Here is a 22,264-nt window from a genome sequence, read left to right as displayed (position 1 = left end):
CCGGTCGGCCTGGGCCGTCCAATTTTCCCCGCTGTCTCTGCCAGCGTCGCCGCCATATTTCCGCCCAGCGCGGCCCGCTTAGCTCCGCCGGCGGAAAGGCTCCATCAATAACCCCGGCCGAAAACGTGCAACGGAAACAAAATTACTCAGCGGTAAATGACTAAAACATATTGGCTGGTGAGCGGCCCGGCGGCGGCGATTAACGGCGCACGATGAATGTGGCGCCGTCTCTCCGGGCCGGCCGGCGGCCTTTGTGGCGCCCGGTGCGTCACTATCGTCTCCGGGGCGCTGCACGCGCCGCGGCGCTACTGATGGATCGACGACGGGCTCCATTGTGACCACCAGTCGCCGGCTAATCCATCGATCCCAGCCGCCCGGGTCTCTTACAGGAGAGCGGTCTTTTACTCTCGGCAGTCATGGGAGAGTGGGGCAACGGTTTCTACAGCAGAGTAATGCAGCTGCTGCACAGCGCGCAGCAGAGCAGCCTCCATTCCTCGGTGTGGATGAGTCTTTCGTTCCTCTCGGGTTAGAGACCTTCTGCTCCCCGCTCACAACCACAGGAGAGCAGCCATCCACGACTTCGATCCAGGAGAAGTGCGCCCACCCATGGGTCAATCCTCCCTCCTCTCAATAGTAAAGCCTGGTATGACGACCCTTCCTTACCCACAGTGAAATAGCTCGGCCTGACAGGAAGGTAGTCAATAGTCCTCCGATCCTCGAGAGCAGCTCATCATTCCTCGTAGTGGAACATCCTGATGAGACAGCTCTGCTTCCAGTTACTGCGGCCCAGCCGTGCAGGGAAGACCTTCGTTCACCACAGCTACAAGGGAGAAGCCTGCCATGAGAATAGCTCGAACTCCTTACAGCAGTCTGTAAGTACCGTAAAGTGGGGCTATTTGAGACAGTGGGGCTATTTGAGACAGTATTTAAAATCGCTATAAGATGAAGATCGTTTGATTTTTGTGTGATATTTTTGCCCAGGGAGGTGTGAAATCGGGCAGTAAATCGCCTGATCAAAAAAAAGCATAAATTTTAAGTTGTTTTTATCTTATAGCAATTTTAAATACTGTCTCAAATAGCCCCACTGTCTCAAATAGCCCCACCTTACGGTAGGTAGTGCAGTGAAGTTTCCTGCTCCTCACAAGAGAGCGACCTAACGTTAGAGCCAGCATCCACTCCTATTACAGTGTGCTCTGTTATCTTGGTCGCATAACTTATATCATCATTTCTCCCCTCTCCCATACCCATGGTCCCCTGAGCGGCTCAGCATGGGACTCGGGAGCTGCCCGAGGGTGAAAGACCGCCTCCTCCTTAGACTTTAGTGCGCTCCGTGACCGACAGATGGCAGGAGTAGTACCGTCTGGTGGTGCGTTTTGTGCCTGTCATCCACATAGTTGGAGGCGGTGGTTGCTGGTCCCGGGGGCCCCGACGTAAATTGTTGTGTTTGAGCATGCTGCCAGTGTGTGCTGACAATCACGCTGAGGTTATATAAAACGTGGATAGAGCATGAGGAATTACATAGGCCACTTGAGTTTATATTTGTGCCGATATCACCGTACGTAAAAGCGTGTTGCGTGCGGATTACGACCATGTCAGTCTGTGTGTGGACGTTAATTCTTGTAATTCTTTATTGGAGCCTGTGACGCGGAATGATATGGTTATCGACATTCTAGAGTTGTCCCTGTTTCTGGCAAGGTGATAAGCGTCCTCTGATAAGCGGTTGGTTCGCTCTCGTGGGCTCTAAGAATGTTTCTCCCTTACTAAACCTCTCGATTCATCACAACTCATAAGGATCATGCGGTGGCGGTTTTAGTTTTTCGTCCCTCCTGAAAATTTCCTTATTTCTGGTAAACAATGGCAATGGGCCTTACATAACATACCACTGATTATTGACTCGTACTAGTGGTTGTGGAAACGATAGCCTCCTTATACCAGCCGTTCGTCCCACCAGTTACTGGTCGCTGAGAGTTGTCGACATCAATAATCGTCTTTGCCAACAGTTTCATTCTGGGAAATCGATCCATAGCTCAAAGACCAATGTCACGATTCACGGTGAGACAAATCACAGTGCAGTTAGGTGGGAGTGTTGTAGGTACTCGATGTCTGGAATTCAATGTCCTGTTTCTGCTAAATAATACGAGCTCGCGGAATGACTCAGGGTCGGTCATATCATACCTACCAGAAAAATAATATTGCAGCTCTCGACAAGCCACGCGATTCCCTTCAGCTGATCGTCAGATGTGAACATGATTTTGCTTTTAGGAGATCCATGGTATCTCACAATTGCGGCACGCCGTGCGTCTGCATACGCGCTCCTCCCACATCAAAGCAGCTGTATTCCGGTTTGAAAGGCGCCCTCAGAGTCGACTGTTTTATGTTAGCTGACCTCGGAATGCGTAGTGTTGCACGCATCGGTCCAACCGGAAATTATACACCCGCACAAATGATAGTGCTAAGTGGTGTTACATGCTTGTAAACCTACTAGGAATCATGTCACTTTCACTGGTCCATTAACCGTGACTCATGTTTTAGACATCTAACGGCTCACTGTGACTCATCAGAGCTGTTAGAGCCCCGCCATAACTCACTGTTCGGTCCTTTACACCGTTTAAATGTGATTCCTGCCTGGATCGTCATTGGTTCATTATGACTCCTGTTCGAAATGCCATTGGCTCATTGTATTGCACATCAGGTGACTTTCCACACACATTGGGCTCTTACACTATTACAGAGCCATCGTAAAGCCAGCGGCACCATTTGGCAAAGATAAACTCAGTCAGGATTTTAGCGCGGCAGGGCTAATTAAACGGTCATTTCCCTTCATGCAAACTGCAGAGGCTGTCAACCATTCCCTGGACCCGTAGTGTTGTTCGTATCGTCAGTTGTCACCCAGGAGCTCTGTTCAAACCACGGCTCCAGAACCCGTGACGAGACTCCTCAGTGTCCCCTGGTTTGCCGTCGCCGATAAAAACCCTCGTTTGAGACATGGTGCCGTCATACACAGCTGAGTTCTCTCTCGCCCGCCGGCAGAAAAACGTCTCCGAAATACTGCTCGGAGAAACACGGCTCTCATCGGGTGCTGTCGGCGGGTAATTTGTGTCCGCGCTGTCTGCGAGGGAGCGTCGCCCGCTACGGGGTGCGTGACCGCCGCCCCACCGAGGGGCAGGGGTCGAACGGGGCACCTCCAGCTGCGTTCTGCACTGGTCCGAACAGGGTAGGATATCGCACAGACGCGAGTCGCCCTCGCCCTGCTAGTCCGATAACCGTGGAGCCTTTTGTAGATTGTAGCTACAAAAGGCAAAATGTCCTATACGCTGATGGCCGAGCAACACAAGAAACGCTGTGCGTGGTTGATGCTGTCTCACAATCGAGGCCAGCGGTTTTTATGAGGCAGTTTTCGACAGCACCGGCTGAGTCTGGCTGACGGTGATTGGGTGAGGTGGCGCCTTCGACGCCGGATATCCGCTCCTTGGCACAAATTGCGACGTTGATAGACGGTGTTCCCCAGTGGTTTTGAGCTGTGTGACATGTGAGCTGGCTTCTGGGAGCTAGCGGTCGTCTGGGCTGTTACCGAAATTTGGCTGACACGCTTCAAACACTGCTGGGAGCTGGTTAGGCACATTCACCACAGGACATTTTGTAATAGGCTGATAACCGTGCTTATTCCGTTGTGTTGTGACTGAAGTAGGTACCCGGCGTTGACCCCCTAAATAAGTACGCATGCGTACTTATATACATATATGGCTATATGGCTAGTGGCTACCCTTTATGCATAAAGAGAAGCAACTAGCCATATTCTGGATGAGGAAGCATTTGGTTCGGTCCAAGACGCTTAATTTTTAACTGTTGACACATTTGTGACATTTTTCAGATCCCGCCCAGGCATCCATTGCTCAGGACCGCGCTCCCGGCGCGGCGGGAAGGGAGTCTCGTGGTCCGCTTCTCCGGGGTGGTCCGAGGTCTGTGGTCCGTGGGACCGCTGTCCCGCGGACCGCCTACTGCGAGCTGCTGGAGGTGGGCCCGGCGGTTTATTGTCTCGGCAGCGGACTCATTTTGGCTGTAATATCGCTCGTAATTGACTGAAAGTCAAGTTCCATGGTACACGCCTACCATACCGCTGCCCGACGGGACGGTCGACGGCCGCCCTCACTAAATTTGCACAGTTCGACACGGCTCGAGTCAGCCCTCGTATGCTCTTTATTGGCTGAAAACTGGTTCGCCGGTGGTTTCTCCCTTGCTTAGATAGTTGTATGATTAACTTCCCTATTCAGTTTCCACAGGATTTACCCAATGTCTGAGGAGCAGGTGCGAAGACGTCCGGCGCCCGACCTCGGGTAAAGGTTTCGCTACACTGCTCCCCCGTAACACCCTGACACAGTGCCGCCCCATTTTGTCCTGAACAGGCATGAAATCCATCTTCTTTCTGCGGACAACTGCTCTGGACCGGCGCTCAGCCATTGAAGGCCGGGAAGGAATCGGACACTTTATTAGGACGGCTGGGGTCCCCTAGCTTCCTACACGGCCTTCCTTGTGTCGCGCTGCGGCGGTGGCGGCGCGGCGCGGCATTGTCGGCGCGCACCTGGCGCCGCTATTGTCGCTCGGCGGCGGCTGTCGGCGCAGCGGTGCGCCACAATGAGTCGATCTGTGTCGCGACGGTGGCAGGCGGCGCCGGCGGTGCGCCAGATGCGGGCTCGGGGTCAGCTCGGTCGGGACAGAGGGCTTGGCTCGGGAGACTAGTCCGAGTGGTTAGTCGTCAGCTGATGACGTTCCGACCGGGCTCAGTCCTGCTGAAGGCCGATCGGGTATATACAGTCGTGACTAGTAATGACTGTTCGAGCAGATGCTGCCTGAAGAGAGTAGGTAACGAGTAACGACATTCCTTTTTTCCTATACCTGCCGACGAACGTACGAACTGAAATGCTTCATCATAATCAAATCTCACTGCACAGGCGGTTTGTTTCTCCTTCTTCTGTAAGGAATAATGCAGGAATAAAGACATTTATGCGCACTGTAAAGCGTATAGAATCGGAATACGTTGTGTCACCACAATATGCGTATGCCGGTAAGGGTTCCGCCTCTCCCCATTTCTCGCACTGTGGGAATGTCTACAGGCATGTCGGGACGTGTGTGTGTGTGGTGATGACTGTATGTGAGTGGGGGGAGGGGTCGGCCGCATTCCTGGCACATTGTTCGGTCCCCGGTGGTCCTAGAGGGGTCGGCCGGGAGCCGCGGGAGCCGGGCTCCACTCCCCGGCCGGGGAGCGCCGCCCGCAGAGTGCGCCGGTCACGTGCGGTGTATAGAGCGGTTTTTATCGGCACCCCGCACACAGACACTGCCGCCCCGACCCGAGGAAGACAGTAGAGCGACGACAGCCCCCCCCCCCCCGCCCCGTCCAGGCCGGGCCATCTCCATACATCACCAAGCAGCAGAAAAACGGTAATTAGGGTCGTAATGGCACGGTGTTCTGGCTTTGTTTAACTTTGGCTTGAGGTCGGGATTTATCGGGCAGCATTCCTTGGCGTCCCTCATTACTCCCAGGAGGACTCATGGGCAGACCGGAGGACAGACCGAGGTCGGGAAGTGCCCCATGGCATCCCTTATGCGCCGCCTCCCGCCACGCTGAGTGACCGGTCACATTTAAACGGGCGAATTTAGACGGCCGTGGTGATTTATCTGTTCACTGCCCGTATTTTTTTATCAGCTGTGAGAAGTTCATCTGTTACCTACTTCATGATGAAAAATGTAACAAAGCAAGCTTTGATTGAAATGCCTGAATAGACATCTCGCAAGTCTCAAATACCATTGATGTTCCTGACCTGTCATTGCAAGACTGTTGAAGACCCGTTTCCAAATCCAGGGACTAGGGAGAACGGCACGTCTTCCCCTTGCATGCCATAGTCTCTAATCGTATCCCAAGCGAACGTGGAGATTAGCGGCTCACAGACGTGGTTAGTGGAAATAGTGTTTGCCGCTCTGAATGCTTCGATATCGTGAATTCAACCGCGGTCCCGCACAAGGCACGACGTCCCGAATATAATTGTCTCTCAAGTCTCCATTCGCATGTGTGAATATGTGCTCTCGCAATTCGCACCTCCATGAATGCTTTCAGCAGCACGGCCACGCGCATGACGGATGCAGGGAGGGGGCGGGAGCCCGGGAGGGGGCAGTGGCGCGGTCTTCAGACCACTCGAATTCCTATCGTATTCCTGAATACAGTGGCACGCAGGGAGCGAGGTCGGTGGAAGATGCCGAGCGTCGGGCCATTGAATTCGGTACTGTGGATGCGGTACTGCACAATAGACAGATGCGGTCATTGGCTCCTCCCCCTGGGCTCATTCAGACCACACCAGACGTACCGGTCTGTTCCGCCTCAGCATGTGATCCTTTTAGTAGTGGGGCTCAATGCGCCCCCGGCTCTGCCGATGGGAAGACCGGAAGCCGGTCTGTATCCCCGGGGATCCCGGAGAGGTGAGGGCGCCTGAAGACGCCGTTTCCGTTCCCGCCCACGGCTGGCCGATCCGCGATCCCTCGCTGCCACCAGCGGCTGTGGTGGTCCGTGTGTGCCAGCGGCAAACAGCGCCGGCAAACAGCTCAGCTCGGCCCCCGATCTGGCAGAGATACCCGCGAGACGTCGGCGCCGGGGTCGGCAAACACTGCCGCACAGCTGAGCCCGCGGCCGCGCTGCAACACCGTAACAGGGCGCTATTCGCAGACTGGTTGTGCTGTAGGCACTCAATAATATGACCGACAAATAATAACTGAAGATATTTCACAAGGAAGCCTGTAATACTGCTTTTCTACATATTCATTCATATAAATCTCATTCAAATTTAGTGCATTTTCCTTCAAAGCGAAGCAAAAATAGGTACCTATTTCGAAAGCTGGCAGCATTTCAAGCGCTACCAAATAAACAGACCACGTGGGCGACTTTGCACGTGAGTCAAGGCCGGGCATATAGATGTCCGTGAAGTTAGCGTCAGCAACAGCAACGAATACAGCGTCGGATTCAGAATCGCTTCAAAAACTGCCATCAGGTCAATTGGGGGACGGGGAACACGAATATGACATTTATTTTGCCCTAGCTTCCTTCCTTCATCCCTTAATCGTCCCTTAAAGGACGGGGCGCGTCAAAAGTGCCCCAAGGCTTCGTCTGATCGCCAAAATAATGGTCGCAATCGATTCCTCGGGTCAATATCTAACCTCAGTCGAAGGTTCCAGACCTGTGGCTCATATCCCTTATCCCTTAATCGTCCCTTAAAGGACGGGGCGCGTCAAAAGTGCCCCAAGGCTTCGTCTGATCGCCAAAATAATGGTCGCAATCGATTCCTCGGGTCAATATCTAACCTCAGTCGAAGGTTCCAGACCTGTGGCTCCTATCCCTTATCCCTTAATCGTCCCTTAAAGGACGGGGCGCGTCAAAAGTGCCCCAAGGCTTCGTCTGATCGCCAAAATAATGGTCGCAATCGATTCCTCGGGTCAATATCTAACCTCAGTCGAAGGTTCCAGACCTGTGGCTCCTATCCCTCATCCCTTAATCGTCCCTTAAAGGACGGGGCGCGTCAAAAGTGCCCCAAGGCTTCGTCTGATCGCCAAAATAATGGTCGCAATCGATTCCTCGGGTCAATATCTAACCTCAGTCGAAGGTTCCAGACCTGTGGCTCCTATCCCTCATCCCTTAATCGTCCCTTAAAGGACGGGGCGCGTCAAAAGTGCCCCAAGGCTTCGTCTGATCGCCAAAATAATGGTCGCAATCGATTCCTCGGGTCAATATCTAACCTCAGTCGAAGGTTCCAGACCTGTGGCTCCTATCCCTTATCCCTTAATCGTCCCTTAAAGGACGGGGCGCGTCAAAAGTGCCCCAAGGCTTCGTCTGATCGCCAAAATAATGGTCGCAATCGATTCCTCGGGTCAATATCTAACCTCAGTCGAAGGTTCCAGACCTGTGGCTCCTATCCCTCATCCCTTAATCGTCCCTTAAAGGACGGGGCGCGTCAAAAGTGCCCCAAGGCTTCGTCTGATCGCCAAAATAATGGTCGCAATCGATTCCTCGGGTCAATATCTAACCTCAGTCGAAGGTTCCAGACCTGTGGCTCCTATCCCTCATCCCTTAATCGTCCCTTAAAGGACGGGGCGCGTCAAAAGTGCCCCAAGGCTTCGTCTGATCGCCAAAATAATGGTCGCAATCGATTCCTCGGGTCAATATCTAACCTCAGTCGAAGGTTCTAGACCTGTGGCTCCTATCCCTTATCCCTTAATCGTCCCTTAAAGGACGGGGCGCGTCAAAAGTGCCCCAAGGCTTCGTCTGATCGCCAAAATAATGGTCGCAATCGATTCCTCGGGTCAATATCTAACCTCAGTCGAAGGTTCCAGACCTGTGGCTCCTATCCCTCATCCCTTAATCGTCCCTTAAAGGACGGGGCGCGTCAAAAGTGCCCCAAGGCTTCGTCTGATCGCCAAAATAATGGTCGCAATCGATTCCTCGGGTCAATATCTAACCTCAGTCGAAGGTTCCAGACCTGTGGCTCCTATCCCTTATCCCTTAATCGTCCCTTAAAGGACGGGGCGCGTCAAAAGTGCCCCAAGGCTTCGTCTGATCGCCAAAATAATGGTCGCAATCGATTCCTCGGGTCAATATCTAACCTCAGTCGAAGGTTCCAGACCTGTGGCTCCTATCCCTCATCCCTTAATCGTCCCTTAAAGGACGGGGCGCGTCAAAAGTGCCCAAAGGCTTCGTCTGATCGCCAAAATAATGGTCGCAATCGATTCCTCGGGTCAATATCTAACCTCAGTCGAAGGTTCTAGACCTGTGGCTCCTATCCCTCATCCCTTAATCGTCCCTTAAAGGACGGGGCGCGTCAAAAGTGCCCCAAGGCTTCGTCTGATCGCCAAAATAATGGTCGCAATCGATTCCTCGGGTCAATATCTAACCTCAGTCGAAGGTTCCAGACCTGTGGCTCCTATCCCTCATCCCTTAATCGTCCTTTAAAGGACGGGGCGCGTCAAAAGTGCCCCTAGGCTTCGTCTGATCGCCAAAATAATGGTCGCAATCGATTCCTCGGGTCAATATCTAACCTCAGTCGAAGGTTCCAGACCTGTGGCTCCTATCCCTTATCCCTTAATCGTCCCTTAAAGGACGGGGCGCGTCAAAAGTGCCCCAAGGCTTCGTCTGATCGCCAAAATAATCATCGCAATCGATTCCTCGGGTCAATATCTAACCTCAGTCGAAGGTTCCAGACCTGTGGCTCCTATCCCTCATCCCTTAATCGTCCCTTAAAGGACGGGGCGCGTCAAAAGTGCCCCAAGGCTTCGTCTGATCGCCAAAATAATGGTCGCAATCGATTCCTCGGGTCAATATCTAACCTCAGTCGAAGGTTCTAGACCTGTGGCTCCTATCCCTCATCCCTTAATCGTCCCTTAAAGGACGGGGCGCGTCAAAAGTGCCCAAAGGCTTCGTCTGATCGCCAAAATAATGGTCGCAATCGATTCCTCGGGTCAATATCTAACCTCAGTCGAAGGTTCCAGACCTGTGGCTCCTATCCCTTATCCCTTAATCGTCCCTTAAAGGACGGGGCGCGTCAAAAGTGCCCCAAGGCTTCGTCTGATCGCCAAAATAATGGTCGCAATCGATTCCTCGGGTCAATATCTAACCTCAGTCGAAGGTTCTAGACCTGTGGCTCCTATCCCTTATCCCTTAATCGTCCCTTAAAGGACGGGGCGCGTCAAAAGTGCCCCAAGGCTTCGTCTGATCGCCAAGATAATGGTCGCAATCGATTCCTCGGGTCAATATCTAACCTCAGTCGAAGGTTCCAGACCTGTGGCTCCTATCCCTCATCCCTTAATCGTCCCTTAAAGGACGGGGCGCGTCAAAAGTGCCCCAAGGCTTCGTCTGATCGCCAAAATAATGGTCGCAATCGATTCCTCGGGTCAATATCTAACCTCAGTCGAAGGTTCCAGACCTGTGGCTCCTATCCCTCATCCCTTAATCGTCCCTTAAAGGACGGGGCGCGTCAAAAGTGCCCCAAGGCTTCGTCTGATCGCCAAAATAATGGTCGCAATCGATTCCTCGGGTCAATATCTAACCTCAGTCGAAGGTTCCAGACCTGTGGCTCCTATCCCTTATCCCTTAATCGTCCCTTAAAGGACGGGGCGCGTCAAAAGTGCCCCAAGGCTTCGTCTGATCGCCAAAATAATGGTCGCAATCGATTCCTCGGGTCAATATCTAACCTCAGTCGAAGGTTCCAGACCTGTGGCTCATATCCCTTATCCCTTAATCGTCCCTTAAAGGACGGGGCGCGTCAAAAGTGCCCCAAGGCTTCGTCTGATCGCCAAAATAATGGTCGCAATCGATTCCTCGGGTCAATATCTAACCTCAGTCGAAGGTTCCAGACCTGTGGCTCCTATCCCTTATCCCTTAATCGTCCCTTAAAGGACGGGGCGCGTCAAAAGTGCCCCAAGGCTTCGTCTGATCGCCAAAATAATGGTCGCAATCGATTCCTCGGGTCAATATCTAACCTCAGTCGAAGGTTCTAGACCTGTGGCTCCTATCCCTTATCCCTTAATCGTCCCTTAAAGGACGGGGCGCGTCAAAAGTGCCCCAAGGCTTCGTCTGATCGCCAAAATAATGGTCGCAATCGATTCCTCGGGTCAATATCTAACCTCAGTCGAAGGTTCCAGACCTGTGGCTCCTATCCCTCATCCCTTAATCGTCCCTTAAAGGACGGGGCGCGTCAAAAGTGCCCCAAGGCTTCGTCTGATCGCCAAAATAATGGTCGCAATCGATTCCTCGGGTCAATATCTAACCTCAGTCGAAGGTTCCAGACCTGTGGCTCCTATCCCTTATCCCTTAATCGTCCCTTAAAGGACGGGGCGCGTCAAAAGTGCCCCAAGGCTTCGTCTGATCGCCAAAATAATGGTCGCAATCGATTCCTCGGGTCAATATCTAACCTCAGTCGAAGGTTCCAGACCTGTGGCTCCTATCCCTCATCCCTTAATCGTCCCTTAAAGGACGGGGCGCGTCAAAAGTGCCCAAAGGCTTCGTCTGATCGCCAAAATAATGGTCGCAATCGATTCCTCGGGTCAATATCTAACCTCAGTCGAAGGTTCTAGACCTGTGGCTCCTATCCCTCATCCCTTAATCGTCCCTTAAAGGACGGGGCGCGTCAAAAGTGCCCCAAGGCTTCGTCTGATCGCCAAAATAATGGTCGCAATCGATTCCTCGGGTCAATATCTAACCTCAGTCGAAGGTTCCAGACCTGTGGCTCCTATCCCTCATCCCTTAATCGTCCTTTAAAGGACGGGGCGCGTCAAAAGTGCCCCTAGGCTTCGTCTGATCGCCAAAATAATGGTCGCAATCGATTCCTCGGGTCAATATCTAACCTCAGTCGAAGGTTCCAGACCTGTGGCTCCTATCCCTTATCCCTTAATCGTCCCTTAAAGGACGGGGCGCGTCAAAAGTGCCCCAAGGCTTCGTCTGATCGCCAAAATAATCATCGCAATCGATTCCTCGGGTCAATATCTAACCTCAGTCGAAGGTTCCAGACCTGTGGCTCCTATCCCTCATCCCTTAATCGTCCCTTAAAGGACGGGGCGCGTCAAAAGTGCCCCAAGGCTTCGTCTGATCGCCAAAATAATGGTCGCAATCGATTCCTCGGGTCAATATCTAACCTCAGTCGAAGGTTCTAGACCTGTGGCTCCTATCCCTCATCCCTTAATCGTCCCTTAAAGGACGGGGCGCGTCAAAAGTGCCCCAAGGTTTCGTCTGATCGCCAAAATAATGGTCGCAATCGATTCCTCGGGTCAATATCTAACCTCAGTCGAAGGTTCCAGACCTGTGGCTCCTATCCCTTATCCCTTAATCGTCCCTTAAAGGACGGGGCGCGTCAAAAGTGCCCCAAGGCTTCGTCTGATCGCCAAAATAATGGTCGCAATCGATTCCTCGGGTCAATATCTAACCTCAGTCGAAGGTTCCAGACCTGTGGCTCCTATCCCTCATCCCTTAATCGTCCCTTAAAGGACGGGGCGCGTCAAAAGTGCCCCAAGGCTTCGTCTGATCGCCAAGATAATGGTCGCAATCGATTCCTCGGGTCAATATCTAACCTCAGTCGAAGGTTCCAGACCTGTGGCTCCTATCCCTCATCCCTTAATCGTCCCTTAAAGGACGGGGCGCGTCAAAAGTGCCCCAAGGCTTCGTCTGATCGCCAAAATAATGGTCGCAATCGATTCCTCGGGTCAATATCTAACCTCAGTCGAAGGTTCCAGACCTGTGGCTCCTATCCCTCATCCCTTAATCGTCCCTTAAAGGACGGGGCGCGTCAAAAGTGCCCCAAGGCTTCGTCTGATCGCCAAAATAATGGTCGCAATCGATTCCTCGGGTCAATATCTAACCTCAGTCGAAGGTTCCAGACCTGTGGCTCCTATCCCTCATCCCTTAATCGTCCCTTAACCCGCGCCCTGGTGGGGTCTGTTTATAACGCGACCTGGTGGGGGGGGGCTATTTTTTGCCCCCCCTCGTATCTCCGAAACTACTGGACGGATCCGAAAAATTCAAACGGCGTTCGAAAGGCCTGTCAAATTTGTCGAGGGAAACCAAATTTTATTGACCTCGGGGTCACCGATGACGTCACAGGTCAGGTCAAAGATGAAATGTTTCACCGTTCACGGGTCTTCTAGGGAATGCGCTATAACACCGAGAAAAACGCATTTTGTCGGGAATCAGCGATAGGGCGTCAGTTGCCTAGTAGATATGTTGCTGTTAGAGGTCACTGGTCATACCAGGTCAGGTCACAGGTCAGGTCACCAAAGGTCACCAAGGGTCACCACATGAACCCAACTTTACAAGGTTATGCGATGCATGTTTTATGGCCAGTTTCTCATTTCCAACTCAATGGTGTTGGTTATAAGACCATCAGGTACGGTTTAGGTCACTTTCTGGTGGAGGTCAGGTCAAGGTCAGGTCAAAAAAGGTCAAATTTTAAAGTTGATATTTTTGCATAAAATGGGTATTGATTCGATGCAGCTCGTCACGGGGAGTCTAATGGTGGTCTTTGTTTTGCGCTACGAGGTCTAGAATTGCTGAAAATTGAGTTTGAAAATTTGACGTCATCAATTATGAACAGTTTTTTCGCTATAACTTGGCCAAAAAAGAGGTATCGATCTCAAATTTGGTATGTAGATAGAAGGCGGTAAGGACTATCACATATATTCCGGTTTTTTTCGAAATTCGAAAAACTTTTTGGATTTTTTGGCTATTATATTCAAAAAATCTATTTTTTTGATTTTTGGGGGTCAAAATCCAAAAATTTCAAAAATCCGAGATAGCAGTTTTGTAGCCCTGTTCATTCTACAGCTTTTATGTTTGTATCATTTTTCTGTATTTGCAAAGCTATAGGCCTGGCAGCTCTTCCCGCGAAACCCTTTTTTGAGTCGAAAACGGCAGAACATGACGTCACTCTGACGTCATTTCCGGCCAACCTATCATAGCCTTTGGAAAAATTTTTGGTCACAATGTGTAAAATTGATGTCCGGGAGGGTACTGAAAGTTTGGTGACGATCGGCGCAGTGGTTCTGGAGATATATCGAAAAGTCTGGAGGGGGGGGCAAAAAATAGCCCCCCCACCAGGGCGCGGGTTAAAGGACGGGGCGCGTCAAAAGTGCCCCAAGGCTTCGTCTGATCGCCAAAATAATGGTCGCAATCGATTCCTCGGGTCAATATCTAACCTCAGTGGAAGGTTCCAGACCTGTGGCTCCTATCCCTTATCCCTTAATCGTCCCTTAAAGGACGGGGCGCGTCAAAAGTGCCCCAAGGCTTCGTCTGATCGCCAAAATAATGGTCGCAATCGATTCCTCGGGTCAATATCTAACCTCAGTCGAAGGTTCCAGACCTGTGGCTCCTATCCCTCATCCCTTAATCGTCCCTTAAAGGACGGGGCGCGTCAAAAGTGCCCCAAGGCTTCGTCTGATCACCAAAATAATGGTCGCAATCGATTCCTCGGGTCAATATCTAACCTCAGTCGAAGGTTCCAGACCTGTGGCTCCTATCCCTCATCCCTTAATCGTCCCTTAAAGGACGGGGCGCGTCAAAAGTGCCCCAAGGCTTCGTCTGATCGCCAAAATAATGGTCGCAATCGATTCCTCGGGTCAATATCTAACCTCAGTCGAAGGTTCCAGACCTGTGGCTCCTATCCCTCATCCCTCAATCGTCCCTTAAAGGACGGGGCGCGTCAAAAGTGCCCCAAGGCTTCGTCTGATCGCCAAAATAATGGTCGCAATCGATACCTCGGGTCAATATCTAACCTCAGTCGAAGGTTCCAGACCTGTGGCTCCTATCCCTTATCCCTTAATCGTCCCTTAAAGGACGGGGCGCGTCAAAAGTGCCCCAAGGCTTCGTCTGATCGCCAAAATAATCGTCGCAATCGATTCCTCGGGTCAATATCTAACCTCAGTCGAAGGTTCCAGACCTGTGGCTCCTATCCCTCATCCCTTAATCGTCCCTTAAAGGACGGGGCGCGTCAAAAGTGCCCCAAGGCTTCGTCTGATCGCCAAAATAATGGTCGCAATCGATTCCTCGGGTCAATATCTAACCTCAGTCGAAGGTTTCAGACCTGTGGCTCCTATCACTCATCCCTTAATCGTCCCTTAAAGGAAGGGGCGCGTCAAAAGTGCCCCAAGGCTTCGTCTGATCGCCAAAATAATGGTCGCAATCGATTCCTCGGGTCAATATCTAACCTCAGTCGAAGGTTCGAGACCTGTGGCTCCTATCCCTCATCCCTTAATCGTCCCTTAAAGGACGGGGCGCGTCAAAAGTGCCCCAAGGCTTCGTCTGATCGCCAAAATAATGGTCGCAATCGATTCCTCGGGTCGATCGCGTTAAGGGACTAATAAGGGACTAAGGGCGTTAAGGGAATAATGGTCGATTAAGGGACGATTAAGGGATGAGGGATAGGAGCCACAGGTCTGGAACCTTCCAGACCTGTGGCTCCTATAATGCCAAAATAATGCGACCATTATTTTGGCGATCAGACGAAGCCTTGGGGCACTTTTGACGCGCCCCGTCCTTTAAGGGACGATTAAGGGATGAGGGATAGGAGCCACAGGTCTGGAACCTTCGACTGAGGTTAGATATTGACCCGTGGAATCGATTGCGACCATTATTTTGGCGATCAGACGAAGCCTTGGGGCACTTTTGACGCGCCCCGTCCTTTAAGGGACGATTAAGGGATGAGGGATAGGAGCCACAGGTCTGGAACCTTCCACTGAGGTTAGATATTGACCCGAGGAATCGATTGCGACCATTATTTTGGCGATCAGACGAAGCCTTGGGGCACCCGTCCTTTAAGGGACGATTAAGGGATGAGGGATAGGAGCCACAGGTCTGGAACCTTCGACTGAGGTTAGATATTGACCCGAGGAATCGATTGCGACCATTATTTTGGCGATCAGACGAAGCCTTGGGGCACTTTTGACGCGCCCCGTCCTTTAAGGGACGATTAAGGGATGAGGGATAGGAGCCACAGGTCTGGAACCTTCGACTGAGGTGAGATATTGACCCGAGGAATCGAATGCGACCATTATTTTGGCGATCAGACGAAGCCTTGGGGCACTTTTGACGCGCCCCGTCCTTTAAGGGACGATTAAGGGATAAGGGATAGGAGCCACAGGTCTGGAACCTTCGACTGAGGTTAGATATTGACCCGAGGAAGCGATTGCGACCATTATTTTGGCGATCAGACGAAGCCTTGGGGCACTTTTGACGCGCCCCGTCCTTTAAGGGACGATTAAGGGATGAGGGATAGGAGCCACAGGTCTGGAACCTTCGACTGAGGTTAGATATTGACCCGAGGAATCGATTGCGATGATTATTTTGGCGATCAGACGAAGCCTTGGGGCACTTTTGACGCGCCCCGTCCTTTAAGGGACGATTAAGGGATGAAGGAAGGGAGCTAGGGCAAAATAAATGTCATATTCGTGTTCCCCGTCCCCCAATTGACCTGATGGCAGTTTTTGAAGCGATTCTGAATCCGACGCTGTATTCGTTGCTGTTGCTGACGCTAACTTCACGGACATGGGCATATAGAACGTGGGTGAAATGTGCGTTTGCGCCCCGGTGTTTTTTTGTGCTTTTTATTCGATTTGCATTTTTCACACCTAAGTGTGAACTTTGAGTGTCAGTGCGCTTTGCGTCGCAGCGTGCCATTGGACCCGGCAGTGGGGGTGAATTGCGTGGCTAGTGTTAGTGTCGCGTGAAACGTGAGGAGTCAGAGTGCGATGGCTCGGGCTGGGGCGGCCGGCTCTGGTCTCGGTGTCAGCTTCAGGCAGGGCGAGTCAGTTTGTTGACGGCGTCAGGTGACAGCGGTCGTCTCTTCCGACTGCGATGTCCGTGGACTCATAGACCATCCCAATCCAGCGCTGGGTGAGTACCTACCGGCTACCAACTATCACAATTAGTTTCAAAATCAGTGTTCTGTGTGCCGTGGATTGGAAGGGTGGGCGTCAGTGACCTAAGGATTTTACTTTTTCCATTAGTCCACTGACCACTAGCATCATGGGCTCGTGCCCACTGCCCATTGCACAGTAACCAAGCTCTCCACGTTCTGTAGGTGCAGTCGGTGGCTGTACACTACAGCAGGAACTACCCCCCCCCCCCCCCCCCACTCGCCCGGTCACAGCCCCGTACGCGTCACAGCGTGCACCACCGCATGCTGCGGGGGTGCCGAGGTGGGCACACATTATCGAATGACGGCGGTGCGCACACACTCACGACTAATTGCTGTTTGCTATTGGAGTCCGCGTGAGCCAGGTGAGAACCCTGCTGTGTTGTGAAATCGATATGCGGCATGCCAACTGCGCGCGACGGCCGTGTCAACATTGGCGCATCCCGGCAGCCGGCGCCGACTTGTAATGTCATACCTGCCGCCAGCTCAGCCAACTCATTAATGCAGCCGGGTGGGCACCCAGCCTCCCCTCCGTTCATCCGTCCCTCAGCCCTCTTCTCTTCTTCACTCTCTCTCCCTCACCCTCTCTCCCGCTCTTCTCCCCTCCTCTCCTCTCTCCTCTATTTTCCTCCCACCTGGCTTACTCCCGTCTCTAGTCTCTCTCCCTTTCCCTCTCTCTCTGATCTCTCTCTCTCTCTCTCTCTCTCTCTCTCTCTCTCTCTCTCTCTCTCTCTCTCTCTCTCTCTCTCTCTCTCTCTCTCTCTCTCTCTCCCTTTCCCTCTCTCTCTCTCTCCCTCTCTCTCTCTCTCCTTCCATCTCTCCTCCCTCCCTCCCTGGCGAGGGAGAGATAAGTATCATCCTTTTATCTCTCCTTCCCGTTATTTTCTCTTGTCTCTTCTTTTTCTCTCTTCTCATTTGTTTTTTCCTTGTTCTCTGCTCTCTTCTATCTTTTGTCCCTTTCAAACCTTTCTTCTCTGTTTAGGTGCATTGCTTGACCTTTTTTAGTCAAACTATAAAAGTACGTTTTTTTTCGTCTTCCGTCCTATCGGTTACCAACCGTGCTCAGCTCTTTGGTTGGGACTTTGGAGCACAACTTAAATAAATCACTTGGTCAGGTGAAAATGGAGGCAAGTGGGGCAGCACAGATTCTGGTCACTCTGGAAATGAATTGCCATGATCAGCCTGGGTGACAGGCGGCCCAGACGTTGAACCTCTCCATGTTCCAAGGGGTCTCGGTATGTGATACAGGCAAACAGGGTAGGTGAGTGCCACCAGGGGCTGTCTGCGGGCGCTGCGGTGGCCCTTCCGGAGCCGCCCGGTGACCGCATGTCCTGCCGGCCCGGCGTCTGTCTGGGTACACGCGCCGTGTGTGCTCTGTCAGCGACGCCGTGGGAGTTTTTGTGACGCCACGCGGGCACATCCTGTGGGGTGAATCGGAGACGGGCCGGTGCGATCGTTTAGCGCGCTCGTTTCCTGCCCTGCGGCGGCCTCCGGGGCTCAGGGGCTGGTCGGCGCGGTCGGCCGGAGCGGCAGGTGGCGCCGCCTCCCCCGCCGGCCGCCGACCATGTCTGCTGCGGGTCGACCCTGCACGTGGTGCCACCTGGCGGCGGCCTCGGTAAGCTGCTGTCCCTCCCCTCCCAGACTGCGGAGCGGCAGAGCGCGGCGTTCTTGCAGAGCGGTGACCGGGCAGCGGAGACCCGGGCGGCGCCGAGCAGCGCGGCCTTGCTGCAGCCGCTGCGGCCGCTGCAGGGCGCCGGCCACACCGGCAGAGGCCGGACCGGTCCGGCGACAGCGTACGGCCGGCGATTTACGATTGGCTGCCTTTTATTCGGTGTTAATTTAACGGCCGTCCACCTGACGTTGCCGTCTTTACGGGCGGCCGACTGGACAATGGCGCCGCGCCGCCGCGCTGGCCTCCCCGCATAAACATGACGGCCACATTGGCGCGGCAATTATCGGCCGGCAGCGCGGACGGGCCATTTCGCGACCGGCGAGCGCGCGAGATAGGCCGACCCCCGGCGGAGGCTGGGAGGCGCTGACCCGACCTGACCCCGGAAACGGGTAGGCGCCAGCAGCGGACCTGGCAACGGTTGTGTTGAACGTGCAATGGTCTAAAGACTAAAGACGTTTGAGCTACTGGCCCGAGTTTTGAAGATGTGAGCGTTAGAGAAAAGCCTCAACATCGGAAATTATCGTTGACTTTTAGCAAATGTTTGAGCGGCATCCGTTCCTCGGAAATTCTCAATCTGAGACGCGGCTATGACCGATGCCGGCTGTCACTCGTCAGACTCTGCTTTTCAGACTCACAAGCCCCATCCATACCAATGGGTCGTCTACTCTGTCATTGCCTGGGGCGTGGGCCTGGGCTGCTCGCCGCTCGGGCTGTCCGACCCCACGCTGTGTGGGATGTCATGCTCCTCTGTGTGGGCAGACTGCTCTGTGTCGCAGTCTGAGCTGCTCGATCTGTCAGACACTGCACTGCTCTGGCTGTGAAACTAGGCGTGTGAGATTGGCTACCGGTATTGTATGCACAAGTCCGGCAATAAGACACGAGTGCCACCCGCTCTTACCCGGTCCAGTGGACGGGATCGACCCCCCCCCCCCCCCCGGGGGCGGTCGGCGGGCCGGGCTGCTGACTGACGACTGACACAGCTCTGTGACAGATCCCCGTGTCTGACCTGTCACGGGGAGCTGTCACGCGGCTCCCGTGGCAGTTAACACCTCTGCGCACCGCGCCCCTCGCTCCCAGGTGTCACGATGGACACAGCGGTAGTTCCAGATCTGCATCATTCAGTCAGTGCTGACACCTGCAGAGGAATGTCGATCACCTGGAGATGGTGTTGATGGCGGATGAATTCGCATATTTGTGCCAGATTTGGGCAGGAAAGGGTGTCATACAAATAGCCTGATATTTTATGCAGCGTTGAACTTATGTATCCTGGTGTTCAATCAGTCAAATCGAAGTAGCGCGCTTGTATTCCGCTGTTTCAGCGTATTTTAAGTGGGTCTTGAATGTTGCAGCAGCCATATATTTAAAAAGATGGCGACTTAGAAACAACTCTTCTCAGAAATTCGATAACACATCCGACACAAGACATTTGTGAATTACAAATAATCCAATCGGTCCCTGAATTTGCTGGCATTTGTGACAATGCCGCCGCGGTCTGTCTGGCGTCATACGTCAGTGGCCGCTCTGGGCTCTGCTGAGCCGGAGACATCCACCAGAGGCCGTAATTCAATTTGTCAACACGCCTCGCTCCAGATTACAGTCGTCATATATAAACCGGCCGCTGGAAAGTTATGTCCACTTGGGCAAATGCACCATTGATCCCGGCCGGCAGGGCTGACTGGCGGCCGTGCGCCTATTTCTGTGCGATGTCTGACTCTGATCTGACACGAGCATTACTGTCAGCAGTGCACTGAGGATCCAATGGCTGTGGACGTGCAGATTTGTGGACTGTTTGTGAGCGGCAGCTCGATTCAGGTTGGGATTTGGCTCGACTGCGTGGCGTAGCTGCACTGTCGTCCCTTGTTAAACTATACTGCCCTTTACCGTTCCGGTATGAAGAAGCTATTATATGAACATTCAACTCTATGAATTGCCTGTATATTTTGTATTATCCATCGTTTTATACGTGACTTCGGACTGCATGGTGTTTTGTTATTTACCCCCACTTCACGTCTTACTCGGAGTGTCAATGAATTGCCCTTATCTGTCTCTATTGCCTGTCCCGTGAGCTGTCGACGACCTGCCTCTGGCCTGCCGTTGGTTCGCTGTATGCCCATTGCCCAGCGTCTGTGGACTCGAGCCGCTCTGTGTCAAGAGCTGACCATTACGACCGTAATGGTGCCCGTCCGCACCAGCCCGCGCCAATCAACTCCATGATGGATTTCAATTTCCCCCGGGCGAAGACCGGTCATCACGAATCATCTGGCGCGTCCATCGCGGCTCCAACTGACCGGCAGCAGATCATCGGGGGACGCGCCGCGGACGGCTCGCGCGCCGCCGACGGAAGTCGAGCTGACAGAGTCCAGACAGACGGATGGCTCCAGACAGATGGACTGAGGACTGATGGACTTCTGGCTACCGGATGGCCAACAGTTGCAACTGTGCAATCCACATTAATCAACATCGTCCAAGGTGAGACTCCGCCGGTTCAAAGGATGTCCGCTGGCCGACCACCAAGCGCTACAGACGGACTCGGGACTGATCAACCTCTTCCTTCGCCATAGGAGCTATCTCGGGGACAGACGAAATCGCCGGGCGCGGCGGCGGCGACGCTCACCGGGATAGAATGTCGCGACACCCGAGGCTGTGGCGACAGAGCGACGGCCCTGGTGCGTCGTCGTAATGGTGCGGAAAGCCGAGCTGTCGGACCGTCCCGTCGGCCCCATCCCGCCGCCACGACCGGCTGTAATTACACACTGATTGCTGCGCTCGGATTTCATCGGTCGACGCCAATCGACGCCGGCTGAGTCGGTCAGGCACGGCGTGCTGGGACGGAGTATGGAGTGCGAACGTTGCCGTTTGGTGAACTATTTCGATATCTCAGCTTCGTCTCTTTTTACCTGATGATAGTTTTTTTCCTGTTAGTTTGTACATTCAAAAGTATTAGTTGGGATGTCATTACACCGTTTCACCTACAGTCAAAATTTGTAGTTGGCTGTCGCTGAACCATTGACACCCTTCAAGTTAGCAGTTATGTGTTTTTCCTCGGTACAGTTCATAGTCATGAGACTATAGCCCAGACATCACTGAAGCAATATTCATGTACGCCATGCGTGTCTGAGACGGTTGACCCTGTCTGTCCCCAATCCGTCGACGGTGAACGGCCCATTTCGTCGCTGGACTTTCGCCGCGGATTGTTCAGGATTTTGAGACATCTTTTTTGCCCCGGGTCCCGCGGTGCTGACAGGGAATGTCGGGGCCGGCTTCCATGGAATGCTGCGCTATAGCCATCGGTATCCGGTCCATTACTTTCGGCCAATGTATTCAGCCACTTAGCATTCGTCCGCAACGATGCATGGAATGCTCCATGCACAATGACATCGGTGAGTTTAACGAGTGCGGAGTGCACTCAGTATGGAGGGGCGTGCGGTGGTCGTGGGTCACCCCAGTCGTCACCGGCCAGCGCACAGTAGGCTCAGGCACGTATAGAGGAGTGGACCCCCAGCGGACGGGGTGAGCCGAATGGTGCGTCAGGGACCTGTTCGTTTGTCGACGGCTGCACTAGGTGGTCCTTCTGCCGTGCCTGTGCAAGGAAATGGTCCAAGTAGCGATGCCGGGACCTGGCGTTACGTTAACTGAAGAACAGATGGACCCAAAAGCTGCATTTAAACATGTTATACGCTCAATTATTGTTTAATTCATTTCTGTCGCTTATGGTCTCGAGGTCTTTTTTTCAGTTCCTTTGTCATCTTCAGTCTCCATAGCTGACGATCATTGCGCACCGCTGCTGTCTGTCCGTCCCTGGACTGCCTGATCTATTCCGTTCGACCCGTGGGATGCTGACCATCCGGCCGATCCGCGCGGGCCGGCAGCGGGGTGGGGTCACACGGGCAAACCGTTTCACACTTTATCACGGCGCGGACCGTCACAGCCGTGCCGTGACGTACCCGGGCATTAGATGGTACCGCGGCGCCGGTATACGTAAACAGGCGGCGGCGGGAGGGCCACGGGCCACCTCCCCTTCCGCCGCCGGCCGCGATCGCTGCCGACAATTAATGACCGGTGTGGTCTGCACTAATAATGGAGCGTCGCCTAATAAATGACCGCCGCGCGGCGTGTCGCTATGCGGTGCTCGTTTGTTTCACATCGCTATTAGTTTCCGGCG

The sequence above is a fragment of the Amphibalanus amphitrite genome, unplaced genomic scaffold (assembly GCF_019059575.1).
Source record: "Amphibalanus amphitrite isolate SeventyFive unplaced genomic scaffold, NRLGWU_Aamphi_draft 000711F_arrow, whole genome shotgun sequence".
Classification (NCBI taxonomy): domain Eukaryota; kingdom Metazoa; phylum Arthropoda; class Thecostraca; order Balanomorpha; family Balanidae; genus Amphibalanus; species Amphibalanus amphitrite.
This window is presented reverse-complemented; position numbering follows the sequence as displayed.